This window comes from Malaclemys terrapin, chromosome 12, assembly GCF_027887155.1.
Source record: "Malaclemys terrapin pileata isolate rMalTer1 chromosome 12, rMalTer1.hap1, whole genome shotgun sequence".
Lineage (NCBI taxonomy): Eukaryota > Metazoa > Chordata > Testudines > Emydidae > Malaclemys > Malaclemys terrapin.
In genome coordinates this window covers 15,858,169-15,880,852 of record NC_071516.1, presented here as the reverse complement: position 1 = coordinate 15,880,852, position 22,684 = coordinate 15,858,169, and the positions used below count along the sequence as shown (strand labels likewise).

General features: G+C 42.4%; 1 long non-coding RNA gene across 1 annotated transcript in view; it reads left to right on the top strand.

Annotated features, from left to right (window-relative positions):
• Nucleotides 1-22,250, top strand: part of LOC128846810 (uncharacterized) — a 104,071-nt gene extending 81,821 nt beyond the window's left edge. Inside the window, exons 2-3 of the long non-coding RNA XR_008446818.1 lie at nucleotides 21,459-21,567; nucleotides 21,880-22,250. This is a non-coding gene — a long non-coding RNA (uncharacterized LOC128846810). The remainder of the gene's footprint in view (nucleotides 1-21,458; nucleotides 21,568-21,879) is intronic.
• The last annotated feature ends 434 nt before the right edge of the window (nucleotides 22,251-22,684 follow it).

Sequence of the window (22,684 nt, the reverse complement as noted above, 5' to 3'; positions counted from 1 at the left end):
GGAAGGGGCTTTGGGTGCCCAGCGGCGCTTGGCCGCAGCTTTTCTATCTATAAATAGCCGACCGGGGGGAAATCCCGGACATTTTTAGATTTTTAAAAATCCCCCTCAGACGGCTATTTATAGACTGAAAAGCTGGACATGTCCGGGGAAATCCGGACATATGGTAGCCCTAGCCATAATGAAATCCGAGTCAATTATTAGCTCATCCACTATTTCAGCCAGCCACACTTCTTGCTCGAATTCCAGAGGTCCAATCTTCAAACCACATTTCCCCAGTTTTTGGATGGGTACCCTTGCCCCAGTCACTTGTCTCCATTTGCGACCAGTTTTAGGTCATTCAGTTTGGATCCCCAATTCCCTAACCTTTTTAGAATATCTGGTTTTATAATTGTTATGTTTGAACCATGTGACAATCACTGCTGTGCTGTTTATCGATCCTCTTTCAATATCCAAGCTCTCAGTATTGTTTTTTAACTGCCCAGATCTAAATGAAAACTGCGAGGCTGATCCTGATACCGCCACCAAGCTTTTGTCCCTTCAGCTTCGTGCGCCCCTGTTACCTGGACTGGGAGAGAGGCTTTCATTAGACACTTGAGACAATCTGTCTTGGCCGGCTTTAAATTTATAACAAGCTGCTGTTTTGTGGCCAATTTTGTCACATTACTAGCACTTAACTGAATTGTTTCCTTTTATTTTTGCAATATTGCCAATTTCCTGGTGGTGGTTTTTTTTACACACCCAATGTATCAGTTTTTCTAATCATTCAATAAGGCCATGAACTAGATTAGAATCACTTCTTTCATTGTACCTATTGGACACACAGCTGTATTTATAGAGCTCATGGCAATCAGCTTCCATGTTCCTCAATAGCAACTGCTTCCTCTTCTGGTGAACTGCTTCAAGCAAAGATTCAAGTTCTGTGGCAAATTCCACAGCCTCACATAGTGTCTTTGGCCTCCTTTTACTGATCTTTCACTGCAAGTCCAAGTCCAGCTGAGCATTTATGAATTGGTGCATTGCCAGTTTATGTTGGAAGGCCTCAATGGTATCTGGGTGTGCCAGGAACACAAGTCTCTTCAGGTCCTCTGCCAGTTCTTCTTTTCCTCCTAGCTCTTGGCTGCTCCCTAGCCAGGTCTCACTGATGGCTATCTCCAAACCGCACGTCAGGAGCGTTTACCAGGTCAAGATAACTCCGTCTTTTCTGGCGGTAAATTCTGCAGCATTGTCAGAACTGGGCCACCCAAGTTGATTGCTAGAAACCCCCCCTTTCTGTCCATCTTCCCAGCCATTCATTTGAGTTATAATGTTGAAATGAGCCAATAAGCCTCCCAGTGAGTTTTTCCCCTCAAAGATAGTGGGGCTTTTGCATTATTTGCAATGGGACAATCTCACCTCTTCCCTCTCAGCCTCTGTGGGTTACAAACAGGGCAGAAAACTGTTATAAATATCCTCTGGCTCAATTCCTCATCCAGGCAGCTGGCTTATGCTATGGGCTGTGACACCCTTTGATTTCCTTCTGGAGCTGAATTTTCAGTTCCTTAAGTCCTTACTGCAACTCACCTCTGTTAGCAAGTTCCAAACTGGCCAAAGCCTGTTTGGTTTTGCACTATTTCATGGAAAAAAACTACTGGTCTGTGGTAGTCAGATTGCTGGTCACCTCATCAGTCCGTTTTACCATTCCAGCCTGGGTGTGTAGCAGCTGGGTTTTGCAATGTGTCTGGGCTCTTTGTAATTGCTGCTCCAGCAGGGTCTCAGCCTGCAAGTTCTCTCTGAGCCTTTCTGGGAAACCTTTAGCTCTTGCTTTAGGTCTTGTGTTTAATTCCTTTTGTGAAGTCTCCAGCTCCTGTTTTATGTCTTGTTTTAAATCCCACTGGCCATTTTTGATTTCTGTGAGCACTGCCATTATTTGTTCCATCAGGATACCAACTAACAAGCTTTCTCCTTGGAAATGATCCCACAGCTAACGCCAGTGTTGCCCCTTTTCAGCCTGAGTGGCTAGTCAAAATGTGGGGTCTGATAGAGTCACATCATGTAATGGGTGTATGCATGCATTGCTGTTTGGTTACTAGTTGGTAAGGTTTTGTGAGGAAGTTTTAAAATTAAAAGGCCAAATTCTGTTTGATTTTGAACCATGCAAACCTCATTAAATCTGTGACCTCAATTTGATCTAGCAAATAGAGTTCTGCCTATCGATTCTACTGAGGTTTTAAAGGTAATTGAATTGGCTGGGTATTCCCATTTGATCTCAAACATGAACTATATTATTTTGGAAAGGATTTATTATATCCAGATGAATCAATAGAACTGTTAAAAGAGAAGTGGGATAACAAACTGCACATGCAGTTTGAGGTAAATCAATGGAATAAGATACTAAATTTTACAGAAAAAATATTAGGAGGCAAAATTGAAGGGCACTTAAAAATATTACATAGGACTTAGTGAATGCTAGTTTGGCTGCAACAATGGGAACTTGAAGAATATAACTGAGGGAACTGAACATCTCCTGCAAGCTACTGACCACCCTCAACTGTGATTGGAGACAATGGGCATAGTAGTTTCTGATGCCCTTTGAGGTGCATCATATGCAAACTTCTCACTGCTTAGAAATTGTAACACATTTGATACAGCAGTTTTAAATCTCAGACCCTACTACAGTATGCTTGTGTCTGTAAAGGAAAGAGACTAAAAGGAAGGCAGTGTGGTCTAGTACAAGAGCCCTGGGCTGGGACTCAGCAGACATGGGAGATTTTTGCAGAGCTCTAGTATTGATCTCACAGTTCTGATTTCACTTGGCAGGAACCAAACAGAAATATCACAGCTGGGATTGCTGAAAGCTGAGACAGGCAGACAGAGACCCACACACCACCCTATTGAAAATGAAGAAGAATTTGGGGAGAAGAGGAGAGCAGAAGGGAAGGGAACGTCCTTCCCTCACATGCAAAAAGTTAACCATTGAGTGAACACGGTGCCTTTTAACTTCCAGCCATGGTCCAGATCTGTTGTCTTCGATAACAACAACACAATCCTACCAACCCTTTTTTCTTCTAAAGGATGTATTACTTACCTGTAGTCTGAGGATAAATACACCAGTCAAATACTGTGGGCCTGGCAAAAGCTGATTTCATGCTGTGTACTTCACAGTCCTTACTCTTGACTCACCTTCGGAGATGAATATGGCAAGTCTCATTCACTTGCCAGTGACTTTGATATGCAAAAGCTCTGGGCTTGTCTGCATTGTCTGTAGTCACTAGACCACATCTAAGAGCCAGGAACAGAAACAAAGGTTCTGGATTCCCAAAGTTCCTCTGCTAGTCAGGTAGTGTATTGGCAAGTGTGCTGTCCATATAGCTTTGTCTTCCTTATTAAAAAAAAAAAAAGTGTTCTTAACTCAAGTTTAGAATTGGTCAGGAATTGTTTGATGAAAGGTTGTTTATTTTTTGTGGGACTGGAAAATGCCAATTAATCAAAATCGAAACTGTTTGCAGGAAAGGTCAGTTTGGATGAATTTCCTGTTTTGAAAAATATCACTGTCAACACTGCATTGTTAGTGTGGAAATATCCTGTTATCCTGTCACTGCCTTGTGGGTTGCGGATGCAGGGCTGGAGCACCTTCAGTGCTGTGAGAATGTATGCAGTATCGTAGCTCCTTAGCTTGCTGCAGGTCCTGTACAAGAAGAAAGTCTCCTCTGCTTTATAAGAGGAGCGGTTGCTGACATATGAAGTCTGACAAGGCCACAAGAAGGGACACAACAGCTAATCTCTGTGGAAGATGGTTTCCCAATTAGCCAGAGAGTGTCAGACTGCATGCTGTGTGGCTGTTTCCTACACAGGGGAGAGGTGCTAATAATGAATATTTATACGGTACTTTTCTTCCCAAAGAAGAGCTCTGGGACTGGAATGGCAGGGGTGCTGGTCAGCATAAAGGGGTTTCAGCAAAGCTATCTCTGACTGCGAGAATTTCTCCTTTCATCCCCCAACACCGCCCACTCTCCCGCCAGCACTATGCCACAGCTAAAAGTCTCTCACATTTATACTGTATAGGAGCTAGGTGGCATTATTTATGAACAGTAAATTCATTCAGAAATTTAGAGAGAGCAAAAATAGATACAGACATAGCCAACTCATTTGAAAAACATTCTCCTATTGATATTTACAAGTGTCTACTTTTATTAGTAGTTAGAGGTCTCAATAAACACTTCCAATAAAATGCTCTCACAAATTGCTGTAACTGGCCATGGGACCTTTCCCTAGGGACAGGACAGTTTTCTCATGTACCAGGTTATGGTTTTATGCTTATCCACCTATCTGGCTGTTTTTGGTCTCTTTAAAGTGCTCTCAGACCCTTGGATGGAATGTGCTTGCAGTGCAAGGTATTATAATTAAGGCTACGTTTTAGTCACGGGTATTTTTAGTAAAAGTCACGGCCAGATCACGGGCAGTAAACAAAAATTCACGGCCCATGACCTGTCCATGACTTGTACTATATACCCCTAACTAAAACTTGGGCCGGGGGGCCGCGGGTGCTCTCTGGGGTGGTCTGGGACCCCTGCTGGTGCTGGGGGGGGCAGAGTTGGTGGAGCTGGCAGGCTCCCTACCCGGCTCCACGCAGCTCCCTGGAAGCGACCAGCATGTCCCTGCAGCTCCTAGGGGGAGGGAAGGCCAGGGGGGCACCGTGTGCTGCCCCCACCACGTGTGTCGGCTCCGCAGCTCTGATTGGCCAGGAATTGCAGCCAATGGGAACTGCAGGGGTGGTGCCTGTAGGCAGGGGCAGGAGCAGTGGTGCGCAGAGCCCCCTGGCTCCTCCACCTAGCAGCTGCAGGGACATGCCAGCCACTTCTTGGGAGCCCCCCAAGATAAGTGCTGTCTTGCACCCCAACCCCCTGTCCCAACCCTAAGCCCCCTCCCACACCCAAATTACTCCTGCTGCTGGCCCAAGGGCTGTGCAGCCCCAGAGCCAGCAGCATCGGCTGCTGCAAAAGTCACAGAGGTCATGTTTCAGAGTAACAGCCGTGTTAGTCTGTATCCGCAAAAAGAAGAACAGGAGTACTTGTGGCACCTTAGAGACTAACAAATTTATTAGAGCATAAGCTTTCGTGGACTACAGCCCACTTCTTCGGATGCATATGCATCCGAAGAAGTGGGCTGTAGTCCACGAAAGCTTATGCTCTAATAAATTTGTTAGTCTCTAAGGTGCCACAAGTACTCCTGTTCTTCTTTTTACAGAGGTCATGGAAAGTCATGGAATCCGTGACTTCTGTGACAGACACGAAGCCTTAATTATAATAAACCATTCCCCCCCTATGATTCCCAAAGCAGAGGGAGGTGTTGTAGTGTTAACACGCTAAGGGCTAGAGTTTTCAGACAGCCTTCATTATCCTGCAAAACATGTGCTTGAAAATGGCAATTAGATGCACAATTGCAGATGTTGGGCTTCAGGAGTGCCGATGTATGTGCCTACATGAATTCATGAGTCATTGAACAGCTAACAGATGGCAACAGTTTTTGATCACTCTGAGCCTGGGCTAAATTCCAACCAGAGACCTAGAGATGGAAGCTTCCATATGCAATTTCCAGTTCCCTGAGCCATCCTGTCCCCTGTTGATTTGGTTTCTTAGGGCTTACTTTTTTGCACCAAATAGAACAATACTGTACATTGAACAGCCTCTGTTCCTTTACATATTGATGAAACTGTTCATTGGAAGCTATTCTGAGATTCCTTTGTACCTAGATGTTTCCATAGTAAATTATATGTATGTATGCAGGCTTGCAGCTAGAGAAAGCTGATCAGGAGAAGCCAGCATTGGACTAACTATCATTTCTCCAATCTGCCTTCAGAAGAGACTACAGCCTTTTCTGAAGACTGGATTGTTGCTGGCATCTAAAGGTTTTGCTTGATCTGTTAAACCAGGGCTGCTTCCTTTGTAAACATTTTCTTCCTACAATACAAGTTTCCCAGGAATCCCAGCAATAACTTATGCACCAGTAGTTTTAATGTTTAGTATTAATTAATTAGGTAAAATATAAAGTAGCAAAGGCATAGATGACAATATTAATGAAAGTAATGAAACCAGATTAATAATTAATATCAAAGGAATAGATCCAGCATTGCCACAGATGAGTAAATTAATGAGATTTTTTCCTTTAGCTTCTCCAACCCCACTGACCTCTGCCAGTACTTCAGTTTCCTTAGTTAGCTGAGAGGAACAGATTTGACAGAATGAAGCTCAGGGCTTGTCTACATGGTAACTTAGTCCACACTAGCTGGGGTGTAAATTTTAATGTGACCAGTTATTGTGCACCAGCTGGCTCATGTGGACCCTGCTGGTGTGCACTAAAAGTTCCCTAGTGCACATTAATGTAATAGCATTATAAACAGTAAGAACATAAGAACGGCCATACTGGGTCAGACCAAAGATCCATCTAACCCAGTATCCTGTCTTCCGACTATGGCCAATGCAAGGTGCCACAGAGGGAATGAACAGAACAGGTAATCATCAAGTGATGATTCCCATTCCCACTTTCTGGCAAACAGAGGCTAGGGACACCATCCCTGCCCATCCTGGCTAATAGCCATCCATGAGCTTATGGATCCATGAACTTATGAGCTATCCTCCATGAACTTATCTAGCTTTTTTTTTAACCCTGTTGTAGTCTTGGCCTTCACAACATCCTTTGTCAAGGAGTTCCACAGGTTGACTGTGTGTTGTGTGAAAAAATACTTCCTTTTGTTTGTTTTAAACCTGTTGCATATTAATTTCATGTGTTATGAGTAGGAGTAAATAACACTTCCTTATTTACTTTCTCCACACCAGTCTATAAACCTTTATCATTTCTCCCCTCAGTCGTCTCTTTTCCACGATGAAAAGTCCCAGTCTTATTAATCTCCCCTCATATGGCAGCCGTTCCATACCCCTAATAATTTTTGCCCTTTTATGAACCTTTTCCCAAGTCCAGTATATCTTTTTTGAGATGGGGCGACCATATCTGTGTGTGGTATTCAAGATGTGGGTATACCATGGATTTATATAGAGGCAATATGATATTTTTTGTCGTATTATCCATTCCTTTCTTAATGATTCCCAACATTCTGTTCGCGTTTTTGAGTACCGCTGCACATTGAGTGGATGTTTTCAGAGAACTATCCACAATTACTCCAAGATCTCTTTCCTGAGTGGTAACAGCTCATTTTATATGTATAGTTGGGATTATGTTTTCCAGTATGCAATACTTTGCATTCATCAACATTGAATTTCATCTGCCATTTTGTTGCCCAGTCACCCAGTTTTGAGAGATCCTTTTGTAGCTCTTCGTAGTTTGCTTGGGACTGAACTATCTTGAGTGGTTTTGTATCATCTGCAAATTTTGCCATCTCACTGTTTACCTCCTTTTCCAGATCATTTATTAATATGTTGAATAGGACTGGTTCCAGAACAGACCCCTGGGGGACACCACTATTTACCTCTCTCCATTCTGAAAACTGACCATTTATTCCTAACCTTTGTTTCCTATCACTTAACCAGTTACCAGTCCATGAGAGGACCTTCCCTCTTATCCCATGACAGCTTACTTTGCTTAAGAGCCTTTGGTGAGGGACCTTGTTAAAGGCTTTCTGAAAATCTAAGTACACTGTATCTACTGGATCTCCATTGTCCACGTGCTTGTTGACCCCCTCAAAGAATTCTAATAGATTGGTGAGGCATTTCCCTTTACAAAAACCATGTTGATTCTTCCCCAACAAATTATGTTCATCTATGTGTCTGACAATTTTGTTCTTTATTATAGTTTCATCCAGTTTGCTTGGTACTGAAGTCAGGCTTACCGGCCTGTAATTGCCGGGATCACCTCTAGAGCCCTTTTAAAAAATTGGTGTCACATTAGCTATCCTCCAGTCATTTGGTACAGAAGCTGATTTAAATGATAGGTTACAAATGACAGTTTGCATTACCGTGTATTAGGGATCTTTTAGTGCATGCCAGCAGGACCCACACAGGCGAGTTAGTGTGCAACCCGCTAGTGCTCATTGCAAGTTACTTTACACCCAGCTAGTGCGGACTAAGGCACCATCTAGATATCTCCTACTATAGTTTTGATTTTGTCAAGATCTCCTCAGATCCCCTACTACATTGTTTCTTAAGCAATTTTGATTGCTGGGTTGTCAAGATTTATGGATACAAGCTTACTCAAAAGTTTTTTTGTCTTTCTTTTATCATCAATATATTTAGTGTTCAGACTAGAAATTGCATATGAAAAGAAACCCCACTTAAAATGGACCTGCAAAGGAAAGATAATTGGGTACATGTTCTGTGTATATTAAGGGGTTTTCTTCTGCTTGTTTTTCTCTGTCAAGTCAGGTCTTGCCAGGTAACGCATTAACATTCTCACATATGGTTTGTGAGACCTTTCCTGATCTTTAATTGAAGGGGGCAGAGGTAACAAAAACATCTTTACCCTGAAGTTTTTCTTAGATGTCAGAATTAAAGTAGTAGTAACAAAAACAAACAGCTTTAAATAGTCTGAAGAAAAGTCAGCTCCCATCTCAATGATTTAGGATGATAGCAGTGATACTGTGTAAGTGAAACCTATCAATTCTCCAGATCTTGGAAAATCTGAGTAGATAGGGCCTGAATGTCCAATATACAGACCAAACAGAAAAAGAACTTTTAAAAAAATTAAATAAAAGCAAAAACATTTAGGCCTTTTTTTTAAACATCATAAGGCACCAAAGATAAAAATAAATAAGGCTCACAGCCTGTCTTTTTTCGCTTTCGAGATCACCTTAATAAGGTGTTTTTTATCAGGAACAACTATGTCAGTTTTGTTCTTTGCTTCCTTATAAATTTTCTCCATTCACTGTAGTACTTGTTATTAACTAGGTCTGAGATTTTCAAAATTAGGCGGCTAAAGTGAGTTTTCTACACTTATGCACCTTGGCTCAGAATCTTAATAGGTATTTAGGGGCCTAGTTTCCACTTCCATTATTTTTGAGGATTTGAGTCTTAGGGCCTGATTCCACTCCCTTTAAACTCAGTGGAAAGATTCCCTTTGACTCCCAAAATAGGGGCCTGATTTTCAAGGGCACTGAACGTCCATTTACTTCACCTTTGAAAATCACGTTTTTAGATTCCTGCTATAGATTTATTTAAGAGCTTAACTATATTTAGCATAAGTTTGGATATCTTGGCCTAGCTAGTAGAACAGCACATTGTTACCAAAATGCTTCAATTCCCTTTCTCCATGGTGATGCTTCTAAACATAGCCCTTAATGAGGTACTAGGGTGAAAAAAAGTTCAAGAGGTCGCTTAGGAAGATGAGGTTAATACTCTGTTGGTTGTCAATCCTTCTGCGTCATTAGCGACTGTTCCTTGGTGGTATAAATAGTGTTACTAATTACATTGATATTAACATCACCACCAATCTTATGAAGCTTCATTATGGATACAAATTGGGTTTGCTTCAGGATCAGAGAAATCAGCAACAGAGGTAATTTGTGATGGACTCTTGCCAGTGTCCAAGCCACACAAGTGCATGCATGCATGTAAATTAAAGTGGTTTTGAAATATTCAGTCATTAATACTTCATTTTTTTCCTCTCTGGCATGGATGATAACACCAAAGAGCCCAACCCAACTCCAAATAAATGGAGAGACTCCAGCTGACTTTAATAGGAGTTGGACCAATCTTCAAGGCAGGAAGAAGTTTAGATCTTGGCATCCAAGAGAAGCAAGAGAGGCTTAGAGTTGCCTTTCCTCATTGTTTCAATGGGTAGAGTGAGCCAAGGGAAGGGAATACCCAATGCGAACTACAAAGAGGCAAATTGAGAGAAATGGAAGAGTCACCCATAAGATTGTAAATGCAAATTATCAACAGTTAGGACAGAAATATCATCATTCTCACAATATTACACTGTATTTAGCAGTTTCTGCTTCTTGCCCCAGCTAGAAATAGGGAGAGCAGACACAGATTCAAAAATGACTAACAATAGAGAGTGAGATATAATTTCTTTGTAGCTTCAAAATGGTAGTGGAGGTTTTGGATGAGGTTGTGGATTGTTTCTTGTTTTATGCACATTGATTCCTTCGTTCCTAATCATCCCCTGAATCTGCTGCCACAACCAGCATCCAAGGTAAGGGGCTTATCCTGCAAGGTAGCAAGTACTTCCTGTGAGACCATGGGCACCCTCAGCTCCACTCACCATTTCAGGTGGAGGAGAGACTAGTCAGCACCTTATAGAATTGCCTAAGAAACAATCTAGTAGGGGATGTGAGGGGATCTTGACAACCCCATAATCAAAACTGCAGGGTGCCTTCATAGATAAGCGTTTGATATATCCTGTATTTAGGGTTACACATGTGCTAATCACAGTGATAACCCTGCCCCACAGCAAATTAATATCAAGAACTCCACATAAAAATTGTGATTGACAAGGGAGAGGCCAGGATTCCAGATAAGAAACTGGAAAGTGGTGAAAACTGACTCTGGGCTGTATTCTGCTAAGGGCTTTCTTTATAAAGAGAGTTTAAAACTAATTTGGATAATTTATCCTCTATCAGTAAGTGAAAACCTGAGGTATTGGTTATTTTAAGGAAGAAGGGAAGTTTTTCTTTTTCTTTTGATTATAACTCTTGGCAGCCTTAGGCTACTTAAAGAAAATTCCAGGGTCCTTTTTGCCAGTAGATGTGGATATCCGAAGTTAATGGGCTTTGCACAAGACAGTCACTGTGGAATCAAAAGCCCTTGAAATCTTTAAGTCACAGCTTAATTCAGAACTGTTGTGAAGAAGTCTATTAGTGCTGGACTGTTGCTTGATGGTGTATAGAATGTAGTCTTCTACAAAAGCTGAGCAATAAATGGGACTCCCTTTGAGTCCCGGCGGTACTACATGTTCTCTGATTCTACTGCTATGAGAATATATTATGTAACTACATTCTGCAGTCACAGCAGCCAGAATGAAAAAAATAGAGAGGAAAGCTGCCCTTAAAAATGAAGAAATTGGACTGTAAATAAGATGAGGGGAAAGAATAGCCAGGTGCATGCAGCCAAGTTTTTGACCAGCCAACAAACAACCCCCTAAAACAATAGAGGATAAAATGTATCCTCTGTATTAAGCGGTCCAACTCCATTCAAGTAAAAGCACCATGGGCCAAATTCAGCCCTGATGTAAAAAGGCGCAACAGCTCCATTGGTTTCATTAGCTTATGAGTTCTCAGCCCAGAGGTTGCAACTCACAACAGGTCACACAATGACCCTGCCCCTCCCATATTGCTCAATGGGAGACTAGATCCCAGTTAGCTGGAAGGGAAGGAGGTTCCCAGTATGGAAAATGTTGAGAACGACTGCACTTAAGTCACCAAACACAGCCTGGAGTTAAACTCTTGGAAGTCTCCAGGCAATGCAAGCTGTCATTTAAGTTACAAGTTGGGGCCTGATTCTCCATGGCTTGGCACCTTGCAAATGATACACATGTACCAAGCAATGTTAAGCAAAACCAATCTGGCATTCTCCACGTATTCAGCACCAGTTGGGTTTTATACCTCATGTGCACTCACCTGGCTCAGGTATAAATAACTAGGCAAGGTGCAAGGGACACTCTGACCATACCTCTTTTCCCCATCGTGATGCCCTCTGCCAATGGCTGGGAGGGGAGGTGGCATAGGCGTCACCCAAACATTTCCCCAGGGAGGAGCTGGATCCATTGTCCTTAGGGCTGCTTTGCAGCACTGCAGTGGTGCAGGGTGATCTGAGCACCAAGAGAGTTAAGGCTTCAGCCTCCAAGTGTAAACTGAGAATACACAAGGGAGAGGCAAAATAATGTAACTTGCACTGATTTTGCATTCAGCAATTGTGTAATTTACATGCTGAGGTGGGTGTTTTAGCAGGAAAAGCAGCTAGCAGGAGGATATAAAACAAAGCAGTTCCCACCTCTTGCATTTAAAGTTATGCCCACATAATCCCCAGAGCAAACTCAAAGCTAGCATAAGTGTGTGTAGCTTTCATTGCCTTCCATTCATACCAAGGCTGAATTTGATCCTTCCCTCCCCAGCCCTTTCCAGAAAGTGGCTTCCTCTAAATCCCAAATTTGAACCCCAAATCAGATCCTAGCCCTAACACATAGCAGGAAGCAGGCTGTTCCATGATTAAGGTAACATTTAGTCACTCAGGCCCAGCTCCTTTGAGTTATTTAGAGGCCCAACTCCCACTGTTTTCAATGGGAGTCAAGTGTCTAAATACTTCTGAGGATCTGTGCTTCCCTTCTAATGGTTGACTCCTTTGGAGAGAGTTTCAGGCTCTGTGCGTGCTCTGAGCTCTGGATCTTTATATCCTTCCAGTCTGTCTGTTCTGTAGATGCTAAGGGAAAATAATAAGGAAAACAAAGTGAATGGAACTTGTTCAAACCTCAAGATAGGGTTTCAGATTTTGGGGAAAGGTTCAGGTTGGTTTGTGCCATCCATAAAATGGTACCCTCAATATGCATAGGTTAGTTCCTACAACCATGCTGGGTGGTGTGTACACCTAAGGTGGAGGCAGATACCCATATCTTTGGGGAATGCAGAACTCTAGCCATCTAGTCATTATTAGTATTATTGGGAGTATTTAGTAAGTGCCAGTAACGTGTATGGTGCTGTGTAAGATCCAAAATGCAGTGAGTCCCTGCTGTTTCCCATGCTGTACTGGTTCTGTAAGTATGCAAGCAGGCCCTTGCAATCCTTGAGGTGTAATCCAGCAGCACGAAAAATTAATCTGCAATGTACATATAAACATATGAAATGCTTGTGAGTGGTGGGCATAACTAGACCCGAGTCTCCTTCCCCTCCCTGTCAGATAAACATATCTACATCATTATTATTTTTTTTAGAAAATAAATTTACAGCCATCTTCCAGGTTGCCATGCTGTGAAAGTCTCAGGCAAGATGTAAATTGTGCGTCACCTGAGAGCACCCTGACTTTACTTCAAGATAGTTCTGTTTTTCGTCCAAATAAAATGGACATTTCCAAACTAGCTGTCTCTGTTGCTCCCACCTTGAAGGATGAATATGATTTGTAACACATGGATCATAGGAGCCAACTGTCTGAGACAGGAAAACAGCCTTGATCCTGCCTTTGATCTTTAGAATGAGGTGTTATCTTCACTGGACCTCAGGTTACTTCATTGCTATTTTAACCCAAGTTAGCTAACCCAAGTTAAGACTCTCAGTACTTTGTGAGTCATGGAGAGGAAGCTACCAACTAGAAGTAGTCCTCTGGTTCAAGGATGAGAGTCACATTGGCAGGGCAGTGTGGAGAAGCTGATCATGCTGTACATATATTGGGGATAGTTAGAATTCAGCCTCTAGGACTCTTGTTCAGTGGTAGCCCCTCCAAGCTGTATTTAATTCAAAGATTTAGTGGGAAAAAATAACTGCAGCTCTCTGCGAATGACAATGGCATAAAATAATACCACTCCAGTAAGAGGGTTACTCTGCAAGGCAGATATTTTTCCTTCAAGCCAAATTTTTAAGCCAGCCTACAATTTTGTATCCAGAAAAAATTGTGTGCAACACTACTGGCGTTTCCAATATTTGCATCTGTGTGCCTGTGAATCGGATATGTGGACATATCAATTCTGCTCTTTATTTCACAAAACTGAGTTTGAAATTGTTTGGAGATGCAAATTTTCAGGAGCCAAGTTAGCCTCTAAATTGGGGCTCTTTCTATTCAGAGAATAAAGATGGATTGAAGTATTTGAAATTCAGTCAGTTTGTTTACTGAATTACAATACAGGTTGTTTACCACTTTTCTCCCTTTTTAAAAGATTTACCTTTTAACCCACATGCCCTATCCAGACCTGTATGCCCAGGGAGCACCCTCCATCTCAAATCTATAAAATTGTCTAGGGTCCTTACCTTCATTTGATCCTAGGCAGCCATTATTCACTAAACACTCATTTTCCCTTCCTATAGATCAGCAGCATTAACCCTGCAGCTATGAAAGCTCACAGTCTCCTTTGAGACTCCGCTGATAGTCCAGAGCTGACTGCCAGATGGAGTTAGGAGTATAGGTCTAACTGTGGCTACCTACAATGAGTGGATTTAAAATAAAAAGAGATCTTATAGGTGATAAATGAGTAACACTGGCAACACAGGGAGCCAGGGTTGGAGGGTTTGATTCTGATCTCACATTACTGGTTTTGCACTGATGTATGTAAATCATATCATTCTGCTTTTATTTTCTGTTTCATATGTACAGTATTACATCTAGTGCTGGTGAAAGATTCTGAACTGACAGGACTGGAGGCCTCTATGTATTCACCAAAAGGACACATCATTGGACATAGTACATGCAAACTTCGACACACTGTACCTTAATCCTCACCTGGAATAGAGATTATCATTTATAATTTCTTCTGCCGTTGCACATAGAGGCCCCCCACTAAGAATTGGGGCCCCAGGGTGCTAATCACTGTGCTGACAGAGACTATTGATAGTTACAGCCCTGAGGAACTTGCAGTCTAATTGGGCTGAGAAGGTAATTCAGACTCCATGTCCCTCAGTCTTTGTCCTTTGAATTTGGGCTGACAGTAAAGGTGCCAATAGTGGTGGTTGCTTTCATAATATCAATAGCTATCTTCAAGGAACGGTCTTCCCCCAAATCAATCTAAACTTCTCTCCAAACATCCATCAGCTAGAACTGACTTATTCCTCTAAATATCGTTTAGGGCTGATCCCAAAGTCAGGGGCCCATTGACTTCAATAGGCTTTGGATCCAGAACTTACTCATTAAAATTCTACTAGTGAAAAATACCTGCCTATTATGGGTTTCATGATTTTGACACTCGACATCAGTAAGGGAAAGTATGGTGTGCTGAACTATTAACTTGATCATATAATACAAGGATAACATGCACAATGAACCACTTAGGCAGTTTTAATAGCAGGCATTACATTTGAGCATTAAATTAATGGGCACCACTCTCCCTTAATCCAGCCCTATGTTATCTAACATTGAACTTCAAAATGAATGATTTCAGTCTTCCATGAGAAGTCTGCAAATTACCTTAATGACCATACTACCCTGAATAGTGAAGAGTGAGAATTACATTGTGACCCTCTCATTGCAGAAAAAAGTTATGCAAATCTACAGATTTCCATGCAAAAAATCCTTGCATATTGAGGCTTTAATGGTGCATGTATAGTACAACCAATGCTCACTAAAACTTTGTGGGTGTGTTTCTAAAACTTTGTCTCTATTTACCTGTTTTAATGATGACTCCAAACTTTTCTGCTCATAAACCAAAAGACATACCATTCAAAAGTGGTTTCTATGCGACAATGAATTTCTGACAGAATATCTCTTCAGTTACAGAAGGAGAAGGCTCCCCTCTTGTGGCTGTGAAGGAAAATTACTGACTTTTTTTTTAGTCTTCCTCACATCTCCTGTTATGGAGGGAGATAAACAAGAAAGTTAAAAATTCCAAACCCCCACCCTCCTTCCAGTTACACTAAAAAATACAGTACTGTAGACTTTTGTAGAGGTGTAGCAGAATCACAGCAGTCCTTTCAATGGCTGCCAAAACTACATCAGGGCTAAAAGAGCTGTGTGCTGACACTAGACTGCAGAGGTTATATTTAGTCCGGCTGGGCATGAGAGAATCTGAGTCTAAGAACTATGTGTTTACTGTGTGTCCAGCAGCCTCAATAAAGAATTTGTATCTAACACAACCATTTGGTGTCTCTTCTCTGTTGCAAAGGACATTGGATTTTTCATGGCTTGTTTTCTAAGGCAATTTTATGAAGAGGAATCGCTTCACTCATCAACAGAATGCAGCAACTTCTGGGCTGGACCACGGCAAGTGTTTAACACAACACCGAGACACCAAATGGGTTAGGGCAGGAGGCTAAATTAGAAACACATCTGCTAGAATACATGTGATTTGGGGGAAGTTTTGGAATCACAGCATGTCTTCTATCTTGCAATTTGGAGAAGACAGTCTGTGTTCCAGGGGTTGGATTGATAGGTGGGATTCATATCTGAATTACCACAAACCCAAAGGGCTATGGATGCCGAGCTCTGCTTTTGGCCTGCCCCTGAAGGAAAATATAGGTAGGTTGGCTCAAGACACTATAACGCTAATAAAAATAATCATTCTTAGTTAAAAACTTGGGCTATTTCTGAAATACAGATATAATAATCCCCCAAATCTAAGCAGCAAAACCTGGTTCCTTTCCTTATTTTAAAAAGAAGAGTTTTCTAATGAGGAAGCTTTTATTTTGTAAATTTTCCAATTTGTGGTTGCCGTTCATTTTCTTTAAAAGCAGAAATATTTAGCCCAATAGTTTGGGATATTTAGGAGCATTGTCTTTTTTGCTACAGCTTTAACATACTAGGATATTTAGTCTTGAAACTTTCCTTGTGTACCTGGCAAGTAGTTCTGTTCAAAAAACTGAGATTAGCATGGAAATTGAATCCATCTTTAGGATATGGTACGCAGGGCGTCCTTAGGATTTATGGGGCCCTACACAACCTGCAGGCGGTCCCCAGCCGGCACCGCTGACCCCAGGTGTCGAGGGGGCACAGCCACCACCCCCTCCTGCAGACTCACAGTAGTCCCCCTCACCCCCATTGGTGACACACACACTGAGCTTCGTATTCAGCAGATGCTGTGGCAGTGGCTCCAGGCAGGCTTTGCGCTGTCACATGGGGGCTGCATCTTGCCAGAGCCCACGGCCCTCCTGCAGCCCCTAGCCACTCCTGGCTCACCACGAGCATTTTGACAGGAAGTACCAAGCAGTAATAACAACAACAATAATACAAATGTGTGTGTTTGTGTGTGTGTGTGAGAGAGAGAGCCAGTGTGTGTTTGTATGTGACTGTGTGTTGGGGAACTGTATGACAGAGTGTGTGTTGGGGAGTATGATATTGTGTGTGTGTGTGAGACAATCTGTATTGGAGGACTGTGACTCATGAGAGGCAGAGTGTATGTGGGTGTGAGAGCCAGTCTGTGTGTGTGTGTTAGGGAAGTGTGAGACAGTGAGCGCACTGTCACTTTAAGTCCCTCCCTTCTTCCCTCCCCCGCTCAGCCCGGCTCCCCCACACACGCTGACTTGCGTGGAAGTTTCGCTCCTCCTGTCCTGGCCCAGCCCCCGAGCGGCGCAGGCAGGCAGGGTCCAGGGAGGGACTCCACTCCAGGCGGCAGTGGGCTGGGCTGCTGGGCCGCTGCACCACCAGTGCTGCTCTGCGCTCCCTGGGGCTGGGGTGGCAAAGCCAGAGGCGCGAGTAAGGGAAGGGGCGGGATTGAGGTCGGGGAGAAGCCCACCGGCCCAGCACGGGGGAGGGGCTGGAGAAGAGAGGATTCCAGCGTGGCCAGCAAGGGGAATGGTGCCCCAAATTTTCAGGTGCCCTACGCAGCCGCATATGCTGCATATGCCTAAGGATGGCCCTGATGGTACGAATGGAAAAGAAGCCTCCATTCTTAAAACTATATTCTCATCCAGGAGCAGCGGCCCAGATGCAGAAAACAGAACTGTAAACAGGGGGGATTGAGTGGGAGTTCTGTTGAAGGAGAAGGGAGGAACATGCCTGTGGTCCTTAGGGACAGTGAGTGAGTTTGGTGTGTGTGTTTTTCTGTTTTGTGTGGGTGGCTTTTTTTATTTTATTTTTTTCTTCTGCTTGTTTGGTTTGTAGGCGAATAGGGGGCAGTGTTCTGTGACAGAAGTAGAGCCCTGGTTAGGGGGTGGGGCTTCCCTGATTACAGGGCCTATAAAGGCAGCCAAACAGTCAGCCAGGGGCATAGGAGCAGCAAACAGAGCCATAAATGGGGGTGTTTGAGTGGGTGTGGTCATGCCTGGAGTACTGAAGGGTATGTGCTATTCAGGAAAGACAGAAATAAAGGGAAAGGTGGTGGAGTAGCACTGTATATTAATGATGAGGTAGACTGTAAAGAAATTAGAAGTGATGGAATGGATAAGACAGAGTCTGTTTGGGCCAAAATCACTTTGGGGAAGAAAGCTGCTAGAGGTTCCCCTGATAGAGTGCTTGGGGTGTGTTACAGATCACCAGGAAATGATCTGGATATGGATAGAGACCTCTTTAATGTTTTTAATGAAATAAATACTACTGGGAATTGTGTGAGAGACTTTAACTTCCCAGATATAGATTGGAGGACAAGTGCTACTAATAATAGTAGGGCCCAGATTTTCCTGGATAGATTTCTTTACCAAATAGTAGCTGAACCAACAAGATTTGGTATTGGTGAGTAGTGAGGACCTCATAGAAGAACTGGTTGTAGGGACAACATTGGTTCGAGTGATCATGAGCTAATTCAGTTTAAACTAAATGGAAGGATCAAAAAAAAAAAAAATCTGCAACAAGGGTCCTTGATTTCAAAAAAGCTAACTTTAAAAATAAAGGGAACTAGTTCGGGAAGTGGATTGGACTGAAGAACTCAAGTGTGATTGTGGAGGAGACTTGGAATTACTTTAAAGTCCAAGTTGCAGAAACTATCTGAAGCCTGCTTCCCAAACAAAGGGAAAAAAATTGTAGGGAAGTGTTGAATACCAAGCTGCATAGGCAAGCATCTCAAACAGGTGATTAAGAAAAAGCAGAAAGCCTACAAAGCACATGAAATTGCAAACCCAATAGCAAGGATTTTGATGAATCTGTAACCTCAGGGGTCGTACTGAAAGGCGAACTGTCAGGCTGGAGGGAGGTTACTAGTGGAGTGCCTCAGGGATCCGCTTGGGACCAATCTTATTTAATATTTTTATTACTGACCTTGGCACAAAAAGTCGGAATGTGCTAATAAAATTTGCAGATGACACAAAGTTGGGATGTATTGCCAATATGGAGGGGGACCGGAATATCATGCAAGATGATCTGGATGACTTTGTAAACTGGAGTAATAGAAATGGGATGATATTTAATAGTGCAAATTGCAAGGTCATGCATTTATGGACTAAAAATAAGAATGTTTGCTCTAAGCTGGGGACTTATCAGTGACAGAGGAGGGGAAAGACCTGGGTGTATTGGTTGATCACAGGATGACTATGAGCCATCAATGTGATGTGACTAATGCAGTCCTAGGATGCATCAGGCAAGGTATTTCCAGTAGAGGCAGGGAAGTATTAGTATCATTACACAAGGCACTGTTGAGATCTCATCTGGAATATTGTGTGCAATTCTGGTCTCCCATGTTTAAGAAAGATTAATTCACACTGGAACAGCCTAGCCAAAGGAAGGCTGAGAGGAGATATGATTGCTCTCTATAAATACATCAGAGGGATAAATACCAGGGAGGGAGAGGCGTTATTTAAGTGAAGTGCCAATGTGGACACAAGAAAAAATGGCTATAAAACGGTCATCAACAAGTTTAGGCTTGAAATTAGGCGAAGGTTTAACCATCAGAGGAGTGAAGTTCTGGAACAGCCTCCCAAGGGGACCAGTGGGAGCAAAAACCTAACTGGCTTCAAGACTGAGCTTGATAAGTTTGTGGAGGGGATGGTATGATGGGACTACCTATGATGGCATGTGGTCCATCAGCGACTGCCAGTAGCAAAAATCACCAACGGCTGGAGACACTAGATGGGGAGGGCTCTGAGTTATTATAGGGAATTCTTTCCCAGGTGTCTGGCTGGTGGGTCTTGTCCACATACGCAGGGACTAATGGATTGCCATATTTATGGTCAGGAAGGAATTTTCCCCCGGGTCAGATTGGCAGAGACCCTGGGGGTTTTTCACCTTTCTCTGCAGCATGGGGCACAAGTCCCTTGCAGGTTTAAACTAGTGTAAATGGTGAATTCTCTGTAACTTGAAGTCTTTAAACCATGGTTTGAGGACTTCAGTAACTCAGCCAAAGATTAGGGGTCTATCTCAGAAGGGGGTGGGTGAGGTTCTGTGGCCTGAAATGTGCAGGAGGTCAGACTAGATGATCACAATGGTCCTTTCTGACCTTAAAGTCTATGAGTCTGAGTCTATGAGACACAAAACTAGTTTACAAAGAAGCACGAGAGTTGTCACATCAGATCAGAATATGGGGCCTTCTACTTTAGCATACTGCCTTTGGCAGTGGCCCACTCCAGATGCTAATGAGGAAGACAAGACAAGGGGGAAAAACAATAACGCACCTTGTCGGTTTGTGCACTATTATGTCAGGGAAATTTATATGGGAAATGCTTTGTCTAACCCTCCCTTACATACACATGGATCTTGAAGCATGAGGTTTGAATACCCCCTGATTGTACTTTGCGTACACAGGTGCAAACGTTATTGATGGTCAGACTAATCCAGTTCTTTCTTGTAATCCAGACAAACCACTGTTTTGATTATTATTGATGATTTCCTCTGGCAGTGATAATTTAACACATATGGCACAGCAGGAACAAAAGTGACTGTGTGTTGCTGTTCTTTGACAACGCAGAGAAAAATCTACAGCTTTTCAGTTGGAAATATCTCCAAATTTGATATGTTTATCTAGTCTGCATACATTGTGCTTGTCCTTAGGTACGTTGTGGGCTTCTCCTGAGATGTAGATGTGACCACAATATAACTGAATATTTATTCTCATCTGGTAAACAAATATGTATTAGAGAAGGCAATTTCAGACTGCTGCCTTTAGACCTATATCACCATTTGTACAAACAGTCTTTCTGGAATAAAGGGCACTTAGGGACTCTGTGCACTTAGAAATTGATATACAGTGCACTTGAGAGATCAAAAGTCCCCTTGTTAACACTGTCTCATCCTTTGTTAGCTCTGTTCTGGTTGTTAGAGCTGTCTGATATAGATGGTGTTTAAAGGTGTGGTTGCACATCTTTTAATCACAATTAAAAATGACAAAATGCTGCATATCAAGACTACCATGGAGGCTGACGGGGCAGTGAAAAATGGGAGCTGTTCTCCTTATCTGTTGTCTGTGGGGGAAGTTCAGATGTTATTATGCTTCCCTTAAAGAATTGTGCCCTAGACTCAGGTTCTTCCATTATGCATCAAGCAGTTCATGATCTAGAACTGTATGATTCAATGACCAGCTACAAACTAGCCTCACTGGTGGCAGGAATACTTCTAGGGTAGAGTCAATGGATTCTGTATGGGGAACAGCTCTCCTGCCGAAATGAATGGCACAGCCTTGTTTTTTGATGGGGGTGAACTCTTTTTCTCAAATAGATATGAGAAGTGAATAAAATAAATTTATGCCTTTTATCTGAGCATGCGTTGGGCATCCGATTAGAAAGCGGAAGCTCGAGATGCAAAATTTGTATTTGGATCTACATTTTTGAATATCCGGATCCAGAGTTCTGATGTGGTCCATTGTAGGAAAAAGAGTTTTTTTGTGAAATTTGCAGCTGGATTTCGGTCCAGAGTTTGAACTTATCCAAAGGTTAGAGATTTGGGTTCAGTATAGCTTCAAAAGTTTTGGCTGTAGCTTATCACTGACTGAAATGTGAGTTTTGCTTTTGTTTAACTAACAAATTAATAATATTTTGTTAGGTTCAACCCGACTGCAGGGTGTTCTGGCTCATGTACTGCAGAAGACACAAATTTTGCTTTTGAGTGACTGGCTTATGAATGACACAGCTTCAGTGAGCTTTAGCGAAAGGTTAGTAAAATAATTTGATTTCAAACTACTCTATTAATACTGTACAGTGTGTTAGCAAGAACATTTTAAAAAATGCCTCTAAATATGTGCCCACAATATTTAACATCCACATCATTTGTGGGTGCAAATTTTGACATCTAGCTGCTTGAGTGAAACGCATTTGCAACCGCAAATTAGGGAGAGAGAGCTATTAAATATTTTTTATTTGTGCCTTGAAATACTTAGGCACATACAATGATGGGTGCAAATGTAGAGACTGGGAGGAGGTCCTTTTGAAAGTATTTCCATTTCTGTGATCTCATCTTATCTCAGATGCTGAGCAGTTTCACTCCTGGCCAAAATGGGGATAGAAGATTTCCAAGAACATCCCCTCCCTCCCTGGTACTCTGAAAAGTGGTCTGAAGGTCAGTTGATGGTACACTCCTATCTGCATCAGTCCAGAGATGGATCTAAAACACCCGATCCAAATCTCCTCAGATATCTTTGAGCATACAGTAGAACCTCAGAGCTATGAACACCAGAGTTACCAATTGGCTGGTCAACCACACACCTCATTTGGAACCGAAAGTACGCAATCAAGCATCAGAGACACACCCTCCCCCAAAAAATCCCCCAAAAGCAAATACTGTACAGTACAGTACTGTGTTAAACATAAACTACTAAAAAAATAAAGGCGAAGTTTAAAAAAAGATTTGACAAGGTAAGGAAACTGTTTCTGTGCTTGTTTCATTTAAATTAAGATGGTTAAAAGTAGCATTTTTCTTCTGCATAGTAAAGTTTCAAAGCTGTATGAAGTGAACGTTCAGTTGTAAACTTTTGAAAGAGCAACCATAACATTTTGTTCGGAGTTACAAACATTTCAGAGTTACGAACAATCTCCATTCCCGAGCTGTTCAGAACTCTGAGTGTCTACTGTAGTCATGTCCAGATTTGAACTTCTTGGTTCAGGCACATCCCCCTTAGCGACCCACCGTGCAGTGAGAGTGGCTGTTTCTTTCTGAAAGACTCAAAATCCAGGGCCAAATCCTGCTTGCCTTACTGACGTGAATCAATAGGGTTGATCACTTGAGTAAAGAAAGCAGGATAATTGTCTGCAGTCAGTCAAATACTAATGCAA